This window comes from Cicer arietinum, chromosome 3 (genome assembly GCF_000331145.2).
Source record: "Cicer arietinum cultivar CDC Frontier isolate Library 1 chromosome 3, Cicar.CDCFrontier_v2.0, whole genome shotgun sequence".
Taxonomy (NCBI): Eukaryota; Viridiplantae; Streptophyta; class Magnoliopsida; order Fabales; family Fabaceae; genus Cicer; species Cicer arietinum.
The window spans coordinates 34,385,064-34,392,900 of NC_021162.2; the positions used below are offsets into that span (position 1 = coordinate 34,385,064).

A 7,837-nucleotide genomic window follows, 5' to 3' on the forward strand; every position below is an offset into this window, starting at 1 on the left:
AAGAGGTTTGATTTTGTACTTGGGAAAGAAGATTTTGTACTTGGGAAAGAAGATTTTGAAGAATATTTGAATCAATTTTTTGTTTAAGAGTTTTTAACTCATGTTTCACAATTTTAATCTCTTCTTGCAGAGATTGAATTGTGACAGGGGTTTGTGACTTTGTTCTTTTTCCTAAGATATTTGTTAAGTCATAAGTGGTTTTAGGAAGCAATTTTGATGAGGATGTATTATCAATAAATGCATTTGTCAATTCTCCAGTTGTTTTTGTTTTACTCTTTTCTTTTTTGGCAATCTTTATTCATATTTCTTTTTTCTTCTTAATTTAAACCATGCAGAGTCGAAAATGAATATGTTGAAAATAGCAGCGCTAGAACACTTTCTTGTAATTTTGAACACCCAATTAATCATGCTGATGAGGATTGTGAAGACAATTGTGAACCTCCCCCAGAACTAGAAAGGTTAATTGAACAGGAAGCTAAGATAATCGAACCTTATCAAGAACCTGTTGAGGTGATCAATTTAGGGACTGAACATGATAAGAAAGAAGTTAAAATTGGCATGTATATGAAAGAAAGTGAACGAGAAAAGTTGGTTAAACTTTTATTTGATTATGTGGATGTCTTTGCATGGTCATATCAGGATATGCCTATGCTAGATACGAACATAGTTGAACACAAGCTACCACTCAAGCCTGAATGTGCTCCAATTAAACAAAAATTCAGGAGGATGAGGCCTGATATGTCACTAAAAATTAGAGAAGAGGTCAAAAAACAATTTGATGTTGGTTTCTTAGCAGTGGAAAAATATCCTCAATGGGTTGCTAATATTGTTTTGGTCCCAAAGAAAGATGGAAAAGTTTGAACGTGTGTTGAATATCGGGATTTAAATAAAGCTAGTCCAAAAGACGATTTTCCTTTGCCTCACATTGATGTCATGGTAGATAGCAGTGCTCAATATTCTCTTTTCTCCTTCATGGATGGTTTCTCAAGGAATAATCAAATCAAGATGGCTCCCGAAGATATGGAGAAAACTACATTCATCACACAATGGGGAACTTTCTGTTATAAAGTGATGCCATTTGGATTGAAGAATGATGGGGCAACCTATCAAAGAGCAATGGTAACTTTGTTTCATGACATGATGCATAAGGAAATAAAGGTTTACGTGAACGATATGATTGCAAAATCTCAGACCGAAGAAGACCATGTTATTAATCTTCAAAAGTTGTTTGTGCGACTAAGGAAGTTCAAACTCCGTTTAAACCCTTCTTAATGCACTTTTGGTGTAAGATCGGGCAAGTTACTTGGGTTTATCGTTAGTCAAAAAGGGATATAAGTGGATCTAGATAAAGTAAGAGCAATACAAGAAATGCCCGTTCCACGCACGGAAAAAGAAGTTTGCGGCTTTTTGGGCAGATTGAATTACATTGCCAGGTTCATATCGCATCTTACCGCTACATGCGAGCCAATTTTCAAGTTGTTGCACAAAGACCAAAAGGTTGAATGGAATGAGAATTGTCAAAAAGCTTTCAAAAAGATTAAGCAATACTTGTCAAAACCTCCAATATTAGTGCCTCCAGTTCCTAAAAAACTGCTTATTATGTATCTGACAGTACTTGACGATTCAATGGGTTGTGTATTGGGGCAGCATGATGAATTTGGTAAGAAGGAATATGCTATTTATTATTTGAGCAAAAAGTTCACCAGTTGTGAAACAAGGTATTCACTACTTGAACGAACATGTTGCGCATTAGCATGGGTTACTCGTTGGTTGAGGCAATACATGTTATGTCATACAACTTGGTTGGTGTCTAAAATGGACCCAATTAAGTATATCTTTGAGAAATCTGCTCTTACTGGAAGGATTGCCCGTTGGAAGATGTTGTTATCAGAATACGACTTGATATACGTTACACAAAAAGCTATAAAAGGAAGTGCCCTAGCAGAGTATTTGGCCCAACAACTTGTAGAAGATTATCAATCAATGTAGTGTGAATTTCCAGATGAAGGCATCATGACTTTATTTGAAGAGAATGAATCACCTGATAAAGAAAAATGGACGCTGGTGTTTGATGGTGCTTCTAACGCATTAGGTCATGGAATTGGGGCAATTTTGATTTCTCCAGAGAACCAGTTCACTCCATTTACGGCTAGATTGTGTTTTGATTGCACAAACAATATTGCAGAATATGAAGCATGTGCAATGGGCATTAAAGCAGCCATTGAGTCAAAGATAAAAGTTCTTGAGGTATATGGAGACTCATCTTTAGTTATCCATCAAACAAAAGGAGAGTGGGAAACTCGAGATTCCAAATTGGTTCCGTATCATACACATATCAAAGAATTGGTAGAAAACTTCGAGCATATCACTTTTCACCATATTCCTCGAGAAGAAAACCAATTGGCTGATGCCTTGGCCACATTATCATCAATGTTCAAAATAAGCGTCGGTCAGGATGTGCCGGTCATAAAAATTCAACAAAAGGATAAGCCAGCATATTGCTTATCGATAGAAGAAGAGCTTGATAGCAAACCATGGTTTTATGATATCAAATCCTATGTTAAGAATAGGGAATATCCATCAGGTATTTCAGAGAACGACAAGAGGGTTTTGAGAAGGTTGTCAATGAACTTCTTCTTAAATGGTGATGTGCTTTATAAGAGGAATCATGATATGGTCCTCCTCAGATGTGTGGATAAAGCAGAAGCAGAAAAGATCATTCAAGAGGTTCACGAAGGTTCTTTTGGAACTCATGCAAATGGACACGCAATGGCAAGAAAAATCTTGAGGGCTGGCTATTATTGGCTGACAATGGAATCTGATTGCTTTAATTATGTAAAGAAATGTCATAAATGTCAAATATATGCTGATAAAGTACATGTACCGCCCACCTCTTTTCCATCAGGTATTTCAGAGAATGACAAGAGGGTTTTGAGGAGGTTGTCAATGAACTTCTTCTTAAATGGTGATGTGCTTTATAAGAGGAATCATGATACGCTTCTCCTCAGATGTGTGGATAAAGCAGAAGCAGAAAAGATCATTCAAGAGGTTCACGAAGGTTCTTTTGGAACTTATGCCAATGGACACGCAATGACAAGAAAAATCTTGAGGGCTCGCTATTATTGGTTGACTATGGAATCTGATTGCTTTAGTTACATAAAGAAATGTCATAAATGTCAAATATATGCTGATAAAATACATGTACCGCCCACTTCTTTGGATGTTATTGGACTCATCGAGCCTAAAGCTTCCAATGGTCACCGGTTTATCCTGGTAGCTATTGATTATTTCACAAAATGGGTTTAAGTCGCTTCTTATGCCAATGTGACGAGAAATGTGGTTGTCAAATTCATCAAAAGAGAATTGATTTGTCGATATGGCTTACCAAACAAGATAATCACTGATAACGCGACTAATTTGAATAACAAAATGATGAAAGAGTTGTGTGATAGTTTCAAAATTCAGCACCATAATTCTTCGCCATATCGTCCAAAAATGAATGGAGTTGTAGAAGCAGCAAATAAGAATATCAAGAAGATCATACAAAAGATGGTGGAGACATATAAGGATTGGCATGAAATGCTTCCCTTTGCATTACATGGTTATAGAACCTCTGTTCGCACCTCAACAGAGGCAACTCCTTTCTCATTGGTGTATAGAATGGAAGCAGTAAATCCCATTGAAGTTGAAACTCCCTCGATCAGAGTATTGATGGAAACAAAACTAGAAGAGGCTGAGTGGGTTCAATCACGATTTGACCAATTAAATCTCATAGAAGAAAAAAGAATGATAGCTCTATGTCACGACCAGTTATATTAAAAAAGACTTAAAAAGGCATACGAGAAAAAAGTTCGTCCTCGAGAGTTTCAAGAAGGGACTTAGTGTTAAAGAAAATACTGCCCATAAAAAAAGATGCTCGTGGAAAATGGACCCCGAATTATGAAGGACCATATGTTGTGAAAAAATCTTTTTCTGGGGGAGCTTTAATACTCGCAGAAATGGATGGAGATGATCTTCCACCAGTAAATTCAGATGCAGTCAAAAAATATTATGTTTAAAAAAAAATGGGCTCGCTAGGTTGAAAACCTGAAAAGGCGACCTAGGCAAAAATTAGAGCATCCCGATGGATTGGAAACTTGTCAGGGATAAAAAAATCAAGCGCTTCAGATTGGGGCAATTATTATTCTTGGAAACTGATTATTAGGATTTCTAAATTACGAGAATGACTAGCGTTTGTTATGTCTCCACCTAAAATTAAACATACTCATCCCCACATTGTAACCCCTACCTCAATTGTTTTACGTTCAATGTAACGAATGTACATTTTCCAATATTGTCATTCAATGTTGTACGCTACGCTCTTTATATACCAATCCAGTTTCATTATTGATTTCTATTGTTTCAAAATTTTGTTTTATGATAATAAATGTTGGAATTTGAAATATGTGAAAATTTAAAAGTATTTTAAATATTTTGACACTTTAAAATATATACATGGGAACTCTTTTGATTCTCAAGATATATGAGTGTGTGAAAAATAATAAGGAGGGTAATAATTTTAAACAATGGATTTTGCTTCACCTCGAAAAAGCAGTCACACGAGACATACTGGAGTCGTCATGCAAAAAATGGTTGTTATCTTCATTTATTGAATCTTGGGACGGAGAAGAGCGTAAGGATCGGGGAATCAAAAAAATGAACAAAAATTGATCTATAATACATGACACACATAAATCATGCATAATTTACTCATACTCACATGATCGATGCATCTTCATTGACACTTTACCTATACCCGATGCATAACACACAAATCATTCATACCTTATCGTTCGAATTGCAAGTATCATATACTTATTCTCCCTCTTTATAGATCTACACATGTCTATAGATCTACGCATCGGTAACCAATATGAAGACGATCACCTTCATTTCTATAGATCTACGCATCGGTAACCAATCCGATGACGATCATTTTTAATTTCTATAGATCTATGCATCGGCAAACAATCTGAAGACAATCACTTTCATTTCTATAGATCCGAAGATGATCATTTTTAATTTCTATAGATCTACGCATCGGTAACCAATGCGAAGACGATTGATCACCTTTATTTCTATAGATCTACGCATCGGTAACCAATCCGAAGTAATCACTTTCATTTCTATAGATCTACGCATCGATAACCAATCCGAAGACGATTATTTTTGTTTCTATAGATCTACGCATCAGTAACCAATCCAAAGACGATCATTATTCGTTTCTATAGATCTACACATCAGTAACCAATCCGAAGACGATCACCTTCATTTCTGTCGATCTACGCATCGGTAACCAACCCGAAGACGATCATCCAATCCGAAGACGATCACCTTCATTTCTGTCGATCTACGCATCGGTAACCAACTCGAAGACGATTATTTTTATTTCTGTCGATCTATGCATCGGTAACTAAACCAAAGACGACCATTTTGCACATCTCAAAATTTTTTTTGCATCATTCCCACTTTAACATCTCAAGGGCACTTTAGGTTCTTATACTTATTTATCTTTTACCTGATAACATAAAAACGAATATCATTATTATTCATATTTATCTTTTGTTCAATTTATTTAAAAATAAATCAAAAAGGAAATATATATTAAAAAGGGAAATAAAATAATTACAATGAATAGGCTCATCAATTTACAATAACAAATCAGATTAAAATTACAATCAAATTATAATCAAATGAAATTACAAAATTTAAAATAAAGCCAAATTAAATTACAACAAAAATTAGGTCAAACTAATTCAAATCAAGCCAGTTGTTTCTAGTTTTGTATGTGTTTTATTCTCTATTGTTGCTTTTGCTCACTGCCAAACCCTGATATGTTGATGCTGACTGCCATTGATGCACAAGCCATGCTCATTGATACATTTGTACCTGTTGTAGCTAAATAAAGAAATAAAAAGATAATTTTTATAAATCAGCCTTTGTACACATTATGTAGAACAAAGAGACAAATTTTTTAGTTTAAAAAAAAGAAACTAAAGGACAAATAAAAGCTCAGCAAATAATCAGACAAAAGCAAAATAATAAAAAATTATGAAGGCATCAGTTGTGCAGGAAAATACAGACGATGAGCAAAGAAATTAAAACATCAAACAAGGATTTGGAAAGCTCAAACTCAAACAGCTCAAACAGTGGCACAAATAAGAAAACAACTAAACATAAAAAAAAAAAAAAAAAAAAACTATATAAAAACACCTGAAAATTTCAAAGGAATCTGAGGTTAACTCTAAGAAAAATACACAAACAAAGAAGGAGAAATGGGAGAAATCAGAAAGAGTTTTTAGTAACAAACAACAAACACGAAATATTAAGGTTTTTTTTTTTCTTCCTGTACAATACATATTTTGATATTTATCATCATCATCATCAGAATCACTTTTTTATTTAAAAAATGTAAACCTTGTTTATTTAATGAACAAAAACGATTAAAAATCCGAACCTGTGATGATGTCTTTTTCGTTGTTGCCATCGCCGATGTCACTATTGCCATTGTCGTCGTCGGCACTGTCATCGTCGCTAAGGTCACCGTCGCCGAGGTCGCCATCACCGTTTCTGCGTTCTTCGTTTTCCCTTTTATTTTTTAACCTGGCCGCAACTGATGCATGCCATTAGCCAATCGACCTGATTTTTGCCATCAACCCCAACCCAGTCGCACCTGGGGTTCTTTCTGCCATCAGCCAACCCGTTTTGCCAACAGCCCTAACCCAGCCGCACATGAGTTTCTTTCTCTCATCAGCCACCCAACCTCAATTAGTAATTAGGGTTTTCTGTTTTTGTAACACCCCGACTTTTAACAGCGCAAGTGTATTTTTGTTTTCAACACAAATTCATAAAAACAAAGAAATAATGAAGGAACTACTTTTGGATAAATATTTAAATCGTAACACAACGACAAATAAGTCAACAAAATTTACAAGCAGTGGAATAGTTTTTGAAATACGAATCCAAAGTATTTACACAGCAAAATGCACCGGGGCTATGAGACATATCAGACATAGCTCATACCCCTGGGGTATTCTTGGCAGACACATGTACAATAGCCCTGCCCAAGAATCTTAACTTCCCCACGTCACATCAAAAAGTGGTACATGGAACCCATCAAAATAAAATGTCAAGCTGACAATATGGGTATAGGTCCAGTCTTCCAAATTTTAAAAAAGAAAGACGTCTAGTCCCTATACGTCAACCTAATCTGATCATTCTATAAAAACTATACATCCCAGATGATATTTACGCGCCCCGCAAGATTCCTCCTGACACAGCTCCAGTCAGGTGTGTCCAACTACGTTCCCATCCACAGGGTACTAACCGGTAGGATGGTCCTGGTTCTCATCTGAGGGCAAAGCCCAGATTTCCACAATAGTTGTAAAGGATCACCAACCGAAATTAACAATTAACACATAACATTTAAGTTTTTAAATGCACAAAATAACCTTTCAACTTAGGATGCACCTTAAAAGGGTTTCCATATGCCAAACATGCATAAACAAGGTCGAAAAATGAAGTTTTTAACAAAACAGCACTATTGTATTCGAATACAGCATCTATGTATTCGAATACAAGGCTGTTCCAGCATTCAGCAGCAAAAACGACATGTCTGTATTCGAATACAACAGTCTATATTCGACTACACAGTAAGTCAGTAGCAAAACAGCATGTCTGTATTCGAATACAACAGTCTGTATTCGAATACACATCAGACAGCAGCAGAAAAACAGCAAAATTCAGCTTTTAAAAGGGTTTTGAAATCAATCAACACTTACACACAAATCCAACAAAT

General features: G+C 35.5%; 1 pseudogene; it reads left to right on the top strand.

Moving 5' to 3' along the window:
- Nucleotides 1-1,368: 1,368 nt before the first annotated feature.
- LOC113784459 (uncharacterized) lies at nucleotides 1,369-3,659 on the top strand (annotated as a pseudogene).
- Nucleotides 3,660-7,837: the final 4,178 nt, after the last annotated feature.